This window comes from Mirounga leonina, unplaced genomic scaffold (assembly GCF_011800145.1).
Source record: "Mirounga leonina isolate KUSES-001 unplaced genomic scaffold, KU_Mleo_1.0 Mir_195, whole genome shotgun sequence".
Lineage (NCBI taxonomy): Eukaryota > Metazoa > Chordata > Mammalia > Carnivora > Phocidae > Mirounga > Mirounga leonina.
In genome coordinates this window covers 4,736,688-4,754,972 of record NW_023270490.1, presented here as the reverse complement: position 1 = coordinate 4,754,972, position 18,285 = coordinate 4,736,688, and positions in this window count along the sequence as shown.

Sequence of the window (18,285 nt, the reverse complement as noted above, 5' to 3'; positions counted from 1 at the left end):
GGTGGTGAAGTGGAAACGTGTTCCGGCACTAGAGGGAAGGCTAGCTGTGTAGATGGGTAAGAGAGGACACTTGGTTTCTACGATGTAGCTTGCACATGGTTTCAGGGATGTGAAGATAACTCTAGGCAATTTTTGCATTGCTTGCTTGCTCTGAGAACCTAAATCTCCAGTGTGCCTCCCCTCTAATGAAACACCTCTGAGTTCCATGTCCTGCAAACTCCATGTTGGTGTAGTAAGAAAAGTATGGCCTTAAAGTTATTAACCTCACTTGGGTTTCCATCCTAGAGGAGCCATCTCCTAGCTGCATGACTTGTGTCATTTACTTAGCGTCCCCGAGCCTTAGCTAATCAACAGAAGCTAACATACCTCATGCAGAAGTGTTCTTGTAAGGGTTAGAAAATTTGACGTGGGCTCAGGGCTTGGCACAGAGGAGGAGCAGTGTCTGAAGTCGTATTTCTGGATCAAAGGGGCAAACTTGAAACAGCTTCCCTTACAAGTGTTCTTTACAGACCATGTCCAGTGAAATGTTCTGGACCCAGCTGGGGAAAAATGGGACATTACAATAACAACATCTAGAAATTCAATCGGTTTTACCTCCTCATGCAGCAGAACTTAGGACATTGGGAGATGAAGGAATTAGTCTATGGTTTTTATTTCTGTTCAGGGTTTTCAGGAAACTGATGGAGAATTACCAGGGTAATAAAAAAATACCATTTATTCCATCAGACCAATAGTCTAACCATGGGCGCTTTTGTGCTAAATACTAGAAACCACAAACCCATAGATTACATTGGATACATTCCATCTGGTCCACACATGGCTGCCAAACACTGATTATTCTAATTCCATCGATCTTTCTACTTGTATTAATTGGCATTCTGCCAAGAAGAATTTTTGTTTGTTTGCTTCAAGTTTTTATTTAAATTCCAGTTAGGGGCACCAGGGTGGCTCAGTTGGTTAAGTGTCTGCCTTTGGCTCAGGTCATGATCTCAGAGTCCTGGGATCGAGTCCCACATCGGGCTCCCTACTCAGCAAAGAGCCTATTTCTCCCTCTCTCTCTCTCTGCTGCTCCCTCTGCCTGTGCTCCCTCTCTCTAATAAAAAAATAAAATCTTTAAAATAAATAAATAAATTCCAGTTAGTTAACATAAAGAAGAATTTTTCTTTTTAGCTTGTTTATGTATATAAGTGTGAGCTTGTGAATTTTTTCAAGAAGTTATAATTTTTCACTATCATTATTTATTTTGATGTTCAAATTGTCTCAGATCTGACTGGTGGGAGCCTTTTCAGATAGGTTCCTCTGTGTGTGGGAGAGAGAGAGAGAGAGAGAGAGAGAAACAAAGCAGAAGTAGTGAAATGCTAATGCTTGAGGGATCTGGGTGAAAGGTATATGGAAATTCTTTATACTGCTCTTCTACATTTGATATTATGTCCAAATAAAAAGTTTAGGGGCGCCTGGGTGGCTCAGTGAGTTGAGTGTCTGCCTCCAGCTCAGGTCATGATCCCAGGATCCTGAGATCGAGTCCCGCCTCGGGTTCCCTGCTCAGCACGGAGCCTGCTTCTCCCTCTCCCTCCCTGCTCATGCTCGCTCTTTCTCTCTCTCACTCTACCTCAAATAAATAAATAAAATATTAAAAAATAAAAATAAATAAGTAAATAAATAAAAAGTTTAAAAAACCAAGAAGCAGTTGAGTGCATGGTTCAGAACCCAGCACTGGAAGCAGGTTGATTTGGTTCAAATCTGGGCTCCTCCACCTGCCAGGTGTGTAATATTTAAGCAAGTTATTTTGACCTCTTTGTGCTTTAATTTCCTCATCTATGAAACAAGGGTCATGATCACAGCATACCTCGTAGAGCTGCTGAGACAATACATTGAAACCGTGCATTAAAACTCTTAGAAGATGTCTGGCACCTTCTGAGTCCTCAATAAATAGGAGGTGTTTTAAAATGCACCTGGCGCCTGGGTGGCTCAGTCGGTTAGGCGAGGGACTCTCGATTTCCGCCCAGGTTTTGATCTCAGGGTCTGGGATCAAGCCTCACAGCGGGCTCTGCGCTCAGTGCCGAGTCCGCTTGGGATTCTCTCTCCCTCTCCCTCTGCACCCCCCCCCCCGCCCCTGCTCATTCTCAAGCTCTCTCTCCCTCGCAAATAAATAAATCTGTTAAAAAAAAAAATGCACCAACACGGACCGTTGTGAGATATGACCTAGGATTTCCGATGTCTCACTTCCAGGGACGCCCAGGAGGCCCGCCCGCACTGCTTACAAGGGCATAAGGCCATCAGCAGAATGGCTCCTCCCCCAGAGGCAGGGCGTGGGCCTCGGGGCCCCCCCACTACCCCCACCCGGCCTGTGCCCGCCCCCAGTACCTGCCACACCTCATTCCCCAACTCCATTTTGCACGTCCTAGGAATCTCCCACGTTTCCCCCTTGGTCTTTAGGGAATCTCACTGGATTTCACTGAAACCATAAAGCCCAAGCTCCTGATTAGAACAACCAAATTTACTGAGTGTATCCTTAGGCCCTTTCCTGTACCTTATTCTTCACCGACGCCTTGCCAAGAAGCCAGAAATCTTCCTATTTTTTAAATAGGCTTGCAGAAGTCAAATAACTAGCTCAGGAAAACACAGTAAGCAGGAAACGGACTTAGACCCTGATCCCTCTGACTCCATGCGCCTTACTCATTCCCCCCATATTTTGTGACGCTCAGAGAACCTGTAAATGGGTCAGTCAATTAATCTATCAGCACGTATTTTAGTATAAACCTGTTGAACAACACTGGTTGAGAGTCAAGTTTCCATTTATGGTTCAATCTAATTTGTTGAACTTCCCTTAATCTCCTGGATTGGACATTGATCCAAATGACATAATCACTTACTGCCGTCCACGATTGCTCTGTCCTGCAGAGTCTCCCTTTATCAGCCACAAAATATTTGTGGAACTCTTAATCATCAGGATGCCTTGCACTTGGGGCCTTCCAAGTAGCATCAACTCCCAAGCACTGGTGCCTTGGAATTAATTTGAAGACTTGCACGGTGGGCACTTTTCCTCCAGATTTCTTTTTGCTTTAGCGAAAAGGGGTGTGAAGTGCTTTCTGCACATGTTGAGCAGAAAGGTGAGCCAAGGAGTAGAAAAAAAGTCTGGCAGTCAAAATTTAATAGTGAGCCAAGACTTGACGGCACCGACTTGAATGATGAACGCCTTGTCATTGTTTTTCATTTCCATTTGCTTTTTTAAAAATAAGGACATTTCCTCCCTCAGTTCATTCTCCTTCAGCTGTGTCCTCGCCTTGGCAGCACATATACAAATTCTCCTTCAGTTATAATTTGCCCAGACCTCTTGACACCAGGGGACATCCACTGGAGGCTTGTAGATGTCCCCCCGGGGGGTGCCAACACCAATTCTAAAGTTGAGTCCAGAGACAGCAGGAAGAGAATTGTGATTAGCCCACAGAGATTCACACTCTGTGCTATATATTTATGCATCCCATATATAATATATTCTGGATACCAAACCTACAGATATGTAATAAGAATAGCTAACCTTTATTAAGCACTGTCTCTGTGGTTGGAACTATATTAAGTGCATTACATCGACTTTTTCCCCCCAGTGCTTTTATTAAGGGTGCATTTAGGGGCACCTGGGTGGCTCAGTGGGTTGGGCGTTTGCCTTCGGCTCAGGTCATGATCTTGAGGTCCTGGGATCAAGCCCTGCATCAGGTTCCCTGCTCAGTGGGGAGTCTGCTTCTCCCTCTGCCCCTCCTCCCACTTATGCTCTCTCCCTATCTCAAAGAAATAAATAAAATCTTTAAAAAAATGCTTATGCCTCACGGAAGAATTAACTAAAGAAAAAAAAAAGATGCATATATATCCCTCACAAGTTATGCAGGATGAATTTTGGAGGTATGCAGACAGATACTTTTCATTACCAATAATGTGCATGTTTATAATTATCTTCTGGTAATACTAGTTCTTTTTAAGTTTCTAGTAGTATTTTAAATTTGCTTTTTAAATGAGTTGATTTAAATTTTAAAGAGGAGATGATAATAGTAAATACTATTTCATGAGGCATGTGAGTCAGGCAACAATCACGAAAATGGCATAAGAGTAGCTGGAAATTAGGAATTGCTGGAAGTTGATAAGCCTGCGATGAAGAGGTGAATAGACTTTCCATTTTACGGTTGAGGAAGCTGAGGCCTGGGGATTACTGATGCTCAGGGTCCACGGAACTAGTGTGTGATGGGGCCTAGGATTTGAACCCAGGAAATCTGACTGTGGAGGTTTAACTCGGGTGGCCCATGGCTTCCCCACCTCCTGGCAATCACATCTTTGTGACATAAGGGCAAGTCCTGTAACTTGCTTCTAACCAATGGGATATGTCAACAACAAGATGTCACTCCCCTGATTGTGTTACAGAAGACTATAACATAATCTGTCATCCCAGGAGACTCTCTCCTTCGATGGTTTTGAAGGGTAAGCAGCTATGTTGGAAGGCCCACATGGCCAGGAACTGAAGGCAGCCTCCTATTAAAAAGGAACGTCCAAAAATGAACTTAATAAGTCCTAAATTAATCATCAGAACCAGCATCATGCACTACTTTATCCAACAAATATCTGTTAAATCCTTATCCACTAAACTGCATACTTGTTAAGGATAATGGAATTCTGTTCTCGTATTGCAGGAGTTGTTCCTTATTCCCACCTTAAAATTCTGTTCTCCACAGTGTAATTCATATAGGGACAAGCTCATCCCACCTTTCAAGCTTGACTTTATTAGTTCTGTTTTAATACCGGCATTGCAGGAAATTGTCTGAGATCATTGTTCTCAAATAATTTTCATGTGGGAAAGCCCTACATATGAGTTATCTCACTCTTCATTGGAAATAAATTAAAGCAAGGAAGGAAACATGAGAAAGTGAGTAAGAAAAGAAGCATTGATGTTTTTGAGACATCACTGAAGTGGGTTCTGGTTTTCTTTTTTCTTTCTTTTTTTTGGGGGGGTTCTGGTTTTCATTAAATAACAAACAGAAGCAGATTATTAATTCGAACAAGCAACTAACATCATAAGGCCCCAAAGATTACTTCATGGCTGCCTTATGGAGTTAGGGTGTTGGCTAAATCAAGCTATAGAAACAGCAGAAGAAACAAATATTTTGCCATTGTGGCTCTTAATGAGATTTCTGAGACTAATTCCATCTTTTTACGTTAGAGTTTCCGGAGTAAGGTGCTGAGTCAGACTTTGGATGACCATTAAATAAACTTGCCTCATCTAAAACTAATGATGTAATGTATGGGGATTAACATAAGAATTAAAAAAAAATAAAATAAAATAAAAATAAATAAATAAGTAAAAAATAAAAAAACGATTTAAAAAAAAATAAAAAAAAATAAACATGCCAAATCTTTCCAAAGTTCGCAAGCAAGTGACCTGGAAAAAAATTCATATTAAGGCTTTAAAAGTGTACAAGTGCCGGAAGAACTTAAAATAGTTAACTCATCAACTTGCCCAGAATGAACTTGGGATAAGCTTGTCTTGCATGTTCCTTGTTGGGACCAAAAAAAAAAAAAAAATCAGAAAACAACTTCATTTGAGGGAAGGACGTTTCCATTGTATAGGTCAATATCAAACTTTTTAGGTAATGAATGACTATGGTAGTTATTCATGTTCTGGCCGATCTGATGAAGTCACATTTCTAAGTGACTGACCAGATCTTGGAAGTTTACTAAGTTACACTACTCTTCTAAAATGAACTGCATAACTTGCCTTCTTCTGCCTTCAGAAAAGCTTTGTATTATCAGTACCTTAAAAGTTTCTTGTAAAACTTACCTATAAAACTATGCAGGCGTGGACAGGACTGGCTACATAATTTGCAGGGTCCAATATACAATGAAAACGAGGAGCTCCTTGTTAAAAAAAAAAAAAAAATTAAGAATTTCAAGATAGTGGCTCACAGAGCATTAAACCAAGCACAGGGCCGTTGTAAGTAGGGGACCCCATGCACCTGCCTGGCTAAGGTCTCAATCACTCGGGGCCAGCCCTGATGTAGGCACGGAGATGTTTGACTGTGAGATTCATTCCTTTAATGGTTACTGCTTTATTCAGATTTTTTTTTTCTCGGGGGGTCAGTTTAAGGAATTCAAACCCTGGTTCTGGTGAGTGACCTAAGCTGCACAGGAAGCACTAGGAAAAGGAAGCTGGGAAATCACCAAGTGACTTCCATCGAGCCTGCCTTGTAAATTACATGATTCTGATTCCTTCTTGGAGACTGCTACCGCTGGTGTCTACATAAAGAAGCTAATGATAATAATATCTTTTATTAAAGTGCTTCTTATGTGCCAAGAAGTTACTCCGCAATCTGCATACATTATTTCATGTTAAACATACAGCAGTAAGTCATTACTGTCACTAACCTCAGGATACAAATGAATACTACGCTTGATCTTAGCCAAAAGGCCAAGAAGCAATAGGATACAAATAATAAACAGGTTTGGATAAATGAAGAAACTTGTCTGCAGTCATCTGCCTAGAAAGGGAGACAGTAGATGTGGATCTCAGATTTGACTGGAAAGCCCAAAGTCTTAAGAACTATATTTTATCACTTCATTTTATATGATTTTTTAAAACAGAATTGAAAACCCTGTGGATGAGGGTTTCTCAGCCTCATCATTAGTGACATTTACAGCTAAATAACTCTGTCATGGGGGTGCTGCCCTGTGCATTTTGGGATATTCAGTAGCATCCCTGGCCCCTACCTATTGCATGCCAATAGCACCTTCTCTCAGTTGTGATGAAAAGATGTCACCAGACATTGTCACATATCCCCTTGAGGGGTGAGGGGTGGTCATGAAATCACCTTAGCTGAGAACTACTGTTCTAGATCTCTCTCACACTAGATTTTTTTTAAAAAAGATTTTATTTATTGAGAGAGAGAGAGAGTGAGCGAGGGAAGGGGCAGAGAGAGAGGGAGACAGAGAACCTCAAGAGGACTCCCCACAAATATGGAGGCTGACGCAGGGCTCAATTTCATGATCCCGAGATCATGACCTGAGCCGAAATCAAGAGTCGGGGATGGTCAGCTGACTGAGCCACCCCAGCACCCCTCTCACTAGAATTTTTCTCAAGAGACTATTTTAATGCAAAATTTCAAGAGTTAGATGCAAATTCCATTCATTAGAATGAGAATTTAAAAAGGAGCATGTATTCATTCCACAAACATTTATTGTTTCCCTCGGGACCTGTACACACAACTTTAAAAATACCTACATTGGCAGTGTGAACTTTCCAAGATATGTAGGAATGAGGTATTAATTGTTGGAGATTACAATCTGCACTATGGATTAGCAATGGAACAAAAAATTGGCTTGTTGGGCCAGATTAGGCTGACCAAAGTATGACCCACAGGAGCAACTGAGTTAATTGTAACAAAAGGTGCAGTTGACAGAATGCATTCCATTTACCCAATTCACAAGGAATTTCACTGGCCTTTGAAGAAAGTTTAGGGAATGTATACATTTCCATGCCGGTGTTGAAACTGCTTTGGGAATCTATTCATTACTAACATATTTACCTTGCAATACAAACAGTTCGCATGGATCTTGTATCAGCCCTCACAAAGTCAACTGAGAAAAATGACTTGTAATCATATTATTGCTCAAAACATATTGTTGGTAATTCAGTTCTAGGCAGTGGCTTTGGGAAACACTTTTGTCTCAACAAGTTAATGCATTTTTATCTATTATTGAATAATTAGGCTGCTAATTAACTGGGTACAAATGTTTTTTACAGGAAAAAAATAGGATTTTTCCCCCTCCTGCCTACCACTAATGCTACTCATTTGAATATACAGATGGTAATCCTTCAAGCTTCTAATAATTTCTGGCAACTTGTAAAAACTTAAGCCATCAAATAAAATAATAAGAGTTATGTGCTCAGTCTGGCTGTTGACTTCATCTTCGAACACTATGAAAGTTGGGGTTCAGGCAATTTGTTCTTATCTGCTTTGCCAGAACCTTGCCGAGTACCTGGTATACAGTAAGTGCTCAAAACCTTAGTCGAAAAAAATGAATGATCTTTAAAAGTTCATTAGCTTCATTTCCTAGAAGACTCACCAAAAAATGTAATTCGGGAATGAGTATGAAATTCTGTTTTTCGTCCTCTGCCATGTTCCAAATAATCTTTTAACACCTTTTGATATAAATCATCAGCTCATTCTTTGACTTTGAGAGTTGATTAGATTTTTGCATTGGGGTTGAACTTAGATGCTCCCGCGGCACTCACCCAATACTTGACTCACAGCACAGCTGAGGATGAATGGAGACACTACCAAATTCTACCATATCGAGGGGGAATTTTTTATTACACGTCTGAGCTGCTGACATCCTGAATATGCATCCCCAGGGCTCTTCAAGAGCACCAAATTTACCATCCCTCCAATCTAAACTGATTGCATGCTTGGCTTCCCAGACGTGTTACCAAACGTTATGAAAGACTTCAAAAAGTAGCTGCATTCCATAGTAATAAAAAAGGGAATATGAGCCAGGGCAGTGATAGAAAACATACATGGAGAATGTGTGTGCCAGAGCGTTGTCTCACTTTCATCTTCCTATCGATCATGAGCTGTAAGGTAGGATTATCTCCACTGATGAGGGGTCAGAAGCTTGGAGAAGTCAAGAAATGTGCCACAGGCCACAGAACTAATAAGTGGTAGACTTGGTTTCTGAACCTAGTATTCTTTATGACCTCAGAGGATAGGTTCACAACTACCATGATTTATGTCCTCAAATGAGTATCTGAAAAAAAAATCAAAATAGTAGATACCACATAAATTTGATTTCATATTTAAAAAGGATGGGAAGCCTTTCACGTTGTGCTCTTTTGGGTCACTCTCCGTGAGGACATTCACCACCATGTCATGAGGACACTCAAGAAGTCCCATGTAGACGCCCATGTAACAAGAAACTAAGGCCTCTTGCCAACATCCAGGACCAACTTACCAGGCACGTGAGTGAGTCAACATGGAAGCAGATCCCAATGCCCCAGTCAAGCCCTCAGATAACTACAATGTTGGCTGACATCTTGACGGCAATCTCATGAGAGACTCTCAGATGGAACTGCCCAAGTGAACCACCCTGGACCCTTGATCTATAAACACTGTAATATTAAAAAAAAAAAAAAAAAAACCCTCTCTTCTTAATCCACTAAATTTTTTTGTGAAATTTGTTACATGGCAATAAATAACTAATACAAAAGGGGAAAATGTTTTCAAGGAAGTGATCATAATGAAGAACCATGGAATCTAAGATGAATAAGTAGGGAAATGAAGAAATGTATGGCATGCAAAAACAGTTGATGGATACATACTTGCAGTAAAATGCCAGCTCTTTGTTCCCATCAAGATAACCCGGCCCCTGATGCACTCTGATGTAATCTCTTACCCCTCAGCCTCTAGCTCACTGGGATACCCACACACTGACCCATTGGTGCTGTTATCATTCCTTCAGTGAACCAACTTCATTCCTGCCTGACAACTGTTTGCATTGACAATGCCTTTACCCAGGACACTCTTCTTCCAGATCATTACATGGCTGGCTCTTTCTCATTCTTTGTCTCCACATAAAAATCACTTATTCAGAGAGAACCACTTCATCTAATGCTGCCATCTCTCTACTCCTCCTGAGCTACTCTATAACATCACCTTATTTTAGTTCCTTCAGATCTCTTAGCACTTATCTAAAATTTGTCTTTGTTTCCTTGCTTGTTTACTTATTTATTTCTTCAGCAAGAACATAAGAAAAGAGGGACTTCGTCTTGTTCACTGCTCTGTTCCCTGGTATCTTGAATAATACCTTGGCCATAGAGGGATCATAATAAACAGTCTACGGAATGGATGGATGGATAAAAAGAAGCCAGGAGAAAGAATAGCTTGAATCCTGGCTTAGACACACAGTACAAAGTACAGACGACCAGGAAGTGCAATTATACAATAACTGAGAATACTGAGAGGAGCCATGGAGAAGCTGGACAAAGACCACTTTGGCCTCGGAGGATTCTAAGCCACTATTTATGACTCAACCCTGGGAACGAAGCCAAGCACAGTGAAACCAGATCCTAGCTTCTGAGTGGAAATGGCACGTTAGCCACATTAGTAAGGGTACAGACGTGTCAGGGAAGAAATAGGAAGAAATGTCGCATGTGTGGCTGAACCCCCATCCCTACACTGTAGCTCATCCTATCTTGGGAAGCTTCTGAGGTGCCCAAGGTAATCACAACTTCTTTGGTGCTCTGAACATGGCCACACGGTGACATGAGTGTTATCTGGAAAGCCATTCCTCCAATTTCATAGAGCACATCGCAGCTTCAAAGAAAATTCCACCAAAACACGAATGATCTTGTATTCATTCGCTACCACACACTGTTTGACATTCCACCCTAATTGGACACCCTGAACCTGATATTAACACATTATTGGCAACTAGAGCCCCAGTAGCCTCACCCCAATTATGAAATTACAAGCTGTTGACACATCGCATGTGGGCATTTTTAATCATTAAAGACAAACCCGGGAATAGTTGAGATTTTATGCCCAACTGCACTGTTGCTCAATGTCTACATTTGGGCAACTTGAGACTTCAAAGGGCATGAAATCCAACCCCTTGTCTTCATGAATCACTACCCCCTCAGAGTAGACCTCAGCACATTGTAGGACCGTTAAACACAGGCTTCATATCTGAACCCAGAAAATACATTCCCGTTTTGAAAGGGAAACAGTTTTCCCTTATTCTGAGGAAAGTCATGAACTTGTGTTTTGAAAACTTACCAGAACAATAATGAAATCATCCTCCTATTTGGGAACTGGGATGATTAATAACCAATAATTCTGAATAGGAGGCTGATTTGTGTGGCACCTTTACCAGCCCACAGACATTGTGTGGAGCAACCGAAGTGGCTTCATTTCATCAAAGCCTGAAACACAGCTTTGGGATGGGTCCCAAGAGTCACCTGAGGGGCATAGCCAATGCGCAGCATAGGAACAGAAAACAGCAAACACAAAAATGTTGTGTAAGGCAATGAGGAAATAGCAACGATCTTCTTCTGGGAAAAGATTTACAATGTTCATGATGTTTATTTCCTTTCTCTCTTTTGGGGATTTTCTATTCTCTTGCTGCACGATGTAAGCAGTCCTCATTTATCTGAAAGAACTCTACCAAAGGTCTTGGTTCCTTTTGATAATCAAGACCAATGCTCATATCCTGAAGGAGAATTCCTGAGCAATTTTTTCAGCTTCAAAATTGGAACCATCCTACTGAATCCTCCTGCTTCACTGGAAAAAAAGGAGTTTATAAAAGAGATTCTTGATGGTTTTCAATGGAAGTTTATGACCTTTGTTAGGCTGAGCAAAGCTCCAAGAATAAGAGAGATGCTGAGCAGAAGAGAGAGAGAGCAGGAGAGAAGATGAAGAATAGAAAAATAGAGAAGAAAATGAAGGGTAGGAGATGTTAAGCAGGGAGGAGACTCACTGGGTGGAAGCAAAACAAAGTCAAAGAAGTTCATGTGTCAATGGACATGAGTCCTTTGTTGGTAAGAAACCATGTAGCTATGGCTGGGGCAAAAGCTTTTGAGAAAGGATGCCTGAGTTGGAGGAGCTTTTCTTGGATCACATCCCCCTTATCCATGTGTTTGCCTCCCCACCCAGATCCATCTTTGCCCTCCTCTATTCCTGAGAGTCTGACCTCCATCGTATGCACCACTTGGACTCAAGATCCTTTGCCAGTGGCTGCATTTGGTTTAGCCCCTGGGAGACAACCAAGAGCAAGATATCAGAGAATGGGAAGTGAGAGAGGTCAGAGTATGACTTCTATCACCGCTCTGACCTCATGTCCAGCACTGGCTTCATTCCACTAGGTGATAGCTCCTTCCAGACAGCTCTTCCAGGACAGAATCCTCCCCTGATTCAATTCTCGCTGGGCATCTGCAAGAAGTATTTCCTCTACTTACCCCTTCAGGCTATAACCCTAGACCTCAGCACAGGTAGGGTTTCAAAACAGTATCTCAAATGAATGGAAGAAATTAAAGAAACAAATGTTTGTTTCTGATAACTAGCAGAGAGTACATCCCATCAGGTACTCTTAATGTGAACACATTCCCCACTGGAAAAAAAATTAAAAATAAAAGAATTAATGCCCTTTTTCTACAGTGGAAGGTAAATGACATCATCATTTACAGACTAGGGCCATGCCAGCAAACTAATTCCTTTATTTTTAAAGTAAGATAAAGCATTCTTCCAAGCAAAAGGACTTCAATCCCTAATACCATTTCTAGAAATGACCTCTAAGAAAAAAGAAATGATTTTTGATGAGGAAAAAAAAAACCCACTTCAAAACACAGCGAAGGAGTGAACTAGAACCCCAACTTTAAAGGGGTCAACTAGATGCAATATTCCATGAAGCATATGTGGAACCCTAGGTCCCTCCTCTGAACCACATTTGCGGCCCAACATGCTAATCCATTGCTCAAGCCAAGAAAAGAAGCAATCTAGAAAGAGAAACCAAAAGATGTGAATCCCCCTGCTGAGCATTTTGTTGACATGTACATAAACCAAGGGTCTTTAGGGTTCCCTGTGAGATACATCCTCCCACACATTGTGGTCCATGGCCAGCTACAAACTCCCTGAGTTCAATTATGGTCCAAGAAGAATCACTATCCCCATGAGGGATGTGATAAAATTATTAGGTGAACTCATCAGGAACTCATCAGGATCTCATAAAAAAAAAAAAAAAAAAAGATAAAATAAGGAAAACAATGTTCTCTTGGGGATGGGGCCAAAATTCTTTCTTATGAGCACTTTATCACAAGATAGATATATTACCTGCTTTCCCTTCAGCCTCAACTAATACTGGATTTGAATGCTGGGGTTCACAGCATCCAGATTTAGGAACAGTTTATGATCCCATGCTGGTAATTTTGAGGAAGACTAATAAAAATAACTCAACAAAAATGGCCAATTGGGGGTGCTTGGGTGACTCAGTCATTAAGTGTCTGCCTTCTGCTCAGGTCATGATCCCGGGGTCCTGGGATCGAGCCCCACATCGGGCTCCCTGCTCAGGGGGGAAGCCTGCTTCTCCCTCTCCCACTCCCTCTGCTTGTGTTCCCTCTCTCATGGTCTCTCTCTGTCAAATAAATAGGTAAAATCTTTAAAAAAAAAAAAAAAGGCCAACTGGCCAAAAATAAGTGGTAGGAAAGAATGCGGGAGAAATGTGAAGGGAAATATAGTAACTACTTTGTAAAGACCGAACACACCTCTCTGGGTTGAAGACTTCTCTGTGTCAGACAGAATAAGCATTCAAAGGCTTGCGAAGATTCTGATTTGACAGTAATAATATTTCTCTTGAAGAAAAGACTAATGATAGACTGCTGCATACAGGAAACTTTGAGGCCTACTTGCCAAAGCCAGTCATTAACTGCAGTAAACTGAGACCGGGGGGGTAATGTCATGGTGTCTTGTGCTGTGTTTTAAACACAGATTGGGATAATTACAGAATATTATCTGAGTGCCCCAAAACACCTCAAGTAAAGAATGCACTGCATCTAAAACCAGCTCCTCCAAGGAAATCCATCTAAGTTCATCGTGTCTGGTGCCCAGATCGTCAAGATTCCTTTGCCCCTTTCCTTCTCTCTCTCTCCTTCAGCACACCTGGGCCAAGTGTGTAATATTCGTGTGGGGAGAGGAATTCATTCTTGACCTAAAGATGATCGGTACACAAGATGAGAACTATGAGATGAACATCTCTGAATTGCTTCATTCCCCTTAGCTACCAGCTTTGTAAACAACCACGGATGATGTAGCCCTTTCCCCAGTGTGCCCCAGAGCACTTACCTCCATGACCCTCTGCTAAATTCCTTTCGTTGGGTGCCATTTTTCCTTTCCTTTCTCCTCTGAGTATTCTTTGACTTTCCAAAGGCAGATATTGGCAATAATTAAAACCCATGCATCTGTTTTGGGTTTTAATATGTCCAAGAGAATTTATTGAGAACTTACTATGTGCCTGGCAATGGATGTAATACAGGAATCAAAAACAGGCACAGTTCCTGCTGCCATGAAGTTCCCCGTCTGGTTGGGGATGGGGCCAAAATGGGGAAGAGAAGGACATTCCATCAGACATTACCTAATTGGGGGTGGTGCACAGAGCTTCAAGTGTCTTGCATGGTAGTGTGGTTCCAATCACAGCTGAGGGTCTTTGATCATTGAGAACCTCTCCTACAGAGACCCTCCAATATGTTGCCTTCTTTTGAAGAGGACACGTCTAAGAGCATTTGATTTGCTTAAATTCAAACTATTTAAAGCGCAGATTCCTCAGTTCAAAATGTCTCTTTCATGAAGGACTTCAATGCACACATGGACCTCCTTTCCATGTCTCCTGCCTCTTTGGGAAGTGGGGTTATTCGGTTATTCCCTCCCTTAACGAGTCAAAGACAGCATGGTGTCAAATCAGCGAGCCCCAGGATGGCACCACCTGGATTTGTCAAGTCTATAAAATCAAGTCTATAAACTGAAAACCTTGGGCATTGTCTAGCCTGAGAGGAACCTCAGGAATGAGTTGATTTATTGATGAGGCCATAAAACATATATTCCCCTAAAGTTCATTCATCTCAGCTATGTTAGAACTATTTGAATTAGGGTCAGGGTTGGGCCTTGAAAATGAAAAGAATTGTGTGAAGAAGAAACATCAAAATCTCATGCAACCAATATTTAGCTAAATATGTACAAAACAGAAAGCTACGTCGATAATCAACTGCTACTCAGACTCATGTGTATAGGGATGTACATACATGCGTGTGTATGTATATATAAACATGTGACTTAGTGTGGGATGTGGGTGAGTTTAAATCTGTCATGGGATGTGGTAGAACAATCCAGGTTTATGAGAAAAAGGAATTTGCGGAAACACCGTGGGGTCGAAGTCTGAACTGCATTTTGGATTAGGCTTCCAAAGAGCAACCCAAAGCGATTATTTTCTGTTTGCTGCTGGTCATATTTTTGAAATATTTCTTTTAATTAACTGTCTGAATCGAGTGGCCCATGTTTGGTGGCCGTGGTTCCCTTGCATTCATGCCCTAGGTGTTCATGGAGCGCCTATCCTGCTGAATGACATCCCATTCCTCTTCAAGACTTAACATAACCTGTACCTTCAAAACCCTCTTGGGCTCTGCTTTGGCACCAAGAGACAGAGAGAGAATCAACAGGGTCTTTTTGCCTGACTCTGGCAAGAGACAACATGACTTCCCTTCCCGGTGAGGGTGAGGAATGTTGCCCGATGAACCTGTTCACCTCCACTCCCTCCACCTGGTGAGTGATTCAGCGGGAGACCTGCCCTGCTGTCTCCTCACTGGATTTGGCGAGCCTGATAAACAGGCAGTTTGCCTTTTGATGTGTCTAGACACAGAAATGATTCAGAAAGTCCCTCTCAGGAGCTCCTACAAGAGGCGCTGAGTTACTCAGGAGAGAGAAGCCTGCCTTCCTGACTCCCTGCCGCACTGAGCAGGCCCCAGCAGGGCCAAACGCTCTTCAGTTACTCCTTCTTCCTTTGAAGGAACCAGAGGATGAATCAGCAGCTTGAAAGAGTCTGTTCTTTCCTTCCTAAAACACAAAAATAAAACTTTCAAGTGCCAGTAAAACATTCCCTCTAAAAAAAAAAAAAGTTCCCTCTAACAGTCCCTGTTTTCCTTTTTATGCTGCCATGGTTCAGAGAAGATTGAGCTAGCCTGACGTTTGCAAACAGAAACACGCTTTTCCAGGTCTTTTAGGTGTTTTCTAGACAGAGGTCCTGAACCTGGGGGTTAGGGGGTCAGTGCAGAGATCTGTGAACCCTTGAAAAACCATCAAAATTTGGGTGTGTGTGTGCATGAGCCTTTCTGGGGATGGGGTCCCTCGCTGGGGGCTGGAAAGTTCAGAATCTGTCAGCACTCTGAACTGGCTGAGTTGGTAGAGCTCATAATTCTTGAATCTGTACACGAGGCCAGGCATTGTTCACGGTATTCATTTAATCCTCCAACCAGGTTAGGAGTTGGCACCATTATTTTCATCAAACCAACCCCAAATTAACAAAGCAACAGAAGGGGCACAACTGGCAATCTGACATAGGCACCTGGTTCTAGCATTCCTGCCCCTTGCCACCATCCTGTGCTGCCTCATGGAAATGAAACAAGTCGAAGAGACCAATTTGTCCCCATTTTAGCTGTACCCGGTCTGGGTGGGAAACCGTGAAGGGAAACCAGATTTAACAAAGAAATACTGAATTATCTGGGTGGTTTTTTGATTAAAACACCACACTCTTGGGGCACCCGGGTGGCTCAGTCGGTTGAGCGTCCGCCTTGGGCTCAGGTCATGATCCCAGGGTCCTGGGATCGAGCCTGCATCAGGCTCCCTGCTCAGTGGGGAGTCTGGCCCCTCCTCCTGCTTGTACTCTCTCTCTCTCTCTCTCAAATAAATAAATAAAATCTTTAAAAAAAAATTAAAAGGAAACATCACACTATTTAGCAAACTTCCCTGTGCATTACAGGCACGGCTTATGTAAGACCTCATGGGTAGCAGCCACCTGCCAAACTCATCTGATGCATCCAGAACTAGGTTTCTTCCCTTGGGACTTCAGTGTCCCCAGACAGAGACGGGCTCCCCGCCATCACGTCATTTCACAGAGAATCTATGCTTTATAGGGAGCACTACAATGAGCGAGATGGGCGTTCATAGGCACAAACACTCTCACATTTTCAGTGAGACAAACATTGCCCAACATTCTCGGCTTCCCTCTCCTGCTGGGATGCGGGAAGCAGCCACTGGTTGTGAATTCTGTCCTGTTTACCCTGCTCACGGTCCTTGAAAGGAGTGTGTGCTCTGGAATTTAATAGCTCTGGCTGCATCATTTAATGGCTGGAGGCAAGGTACCTCTAAGGACATCAGTGATGGATATTAGTAACACTCTAGCAGCACTTACATTTATGAACGTTTTGGGAGGTGCTATTACTACTTATGTTTTACGGATGGAACAGAGTAAGAAGACTAGAACCCACCTCACAGATGGGAAGCTCAGAGTCACGAAATGAGCTGATGTGACTGGTCACACCGAATATTTGCTCACTGTCTTGTGTCTTGGATGTGCATGTGTGTGTATGTAATTTGTTTTTTGTTTTTTTTATTTGAGAGAGAAAGAATGAGACAGAGAGCATGAGAAGGGGGAGGGTCAGAGAGAGAAGCAGACTCCCCGCTGAGTGGGGAGTCCGATGTGGGACTCGATCCCAGGACTCCAGGATCATGATCTGAGCTGAAGGCAGTCGCTTAACCAACTGAGCCACCCAGGTGCCCCTGTGTGTGTAATTTGTAAGCCACATTCTAATAGGTGAAAACACGGATTTCTATCCCCAATTATTTTATTATAATATATTTTTCTATACAAGTGTTTGAAGCATGGTAAACTATTCCAGCATTTCTTTGAAAGATGATATCTCTTCAGTAACTTTATTGATAGGCATTTTAAAGTAAACACATTTGCTCACTAAATAGGAAAAATTATAACCTGGGGAAACTTCCTTGTGTTAAATGAAGGGAATAACTGGAAACTGAAGTTCATGGGTTTATGACTCACCTCTGACTCATTTTCCGGGGTTCCGTGGAAATCCAGGAGAAAGACTTACAATTAAGTCAGGTGTTAAGATGCTGTTATTCTTATTGTTGTCTTATAGATGCTCACGTGGATTCAAGAAATAGAATCAAGGGGCGCCTGGGTGGCTCCCTTGGTTAAGAGTCTGACTTTGGCTCAGGTCATGATCTCGGGGTCCTGGGATCGAGCCCCATGTAGGTTCAGCACTGAGTCTGCTTGTCCTTCTCCCTCTGCCTCTGCCCCTCCCCCCACCCTTGTTCTCTCTCAAATAAATAGAATAGAATAGAATAGAATAGAATAGAATAGAATAGAATAGAATCAGGAGTACATGAAAAGTGGAATTCATCTCTCAGTCAGTGTCTTGTTCCAGTGACTGCTTCAGTCAGGGAAGGAGTAGTATTTGAGCATTAAAGATTGACCAAATTGTATTTTTGCAGTTCTATTTTTGGGCTCTGCTGATCAAATGACCCTGCACCTTATGAACCTGGACTCTGAACATCCTCTCTCTAGTTTACTATAAAAAGACGATTCTTTAATAAAAAATAGAGCTCAGATGGGAGTTTAAAAGGTTCATCAGTTCTTAGTTTTCCTTGCAGGTCCTGAATTTCTGGCTGAACAAGCACAACCCAGTGGGTGGTA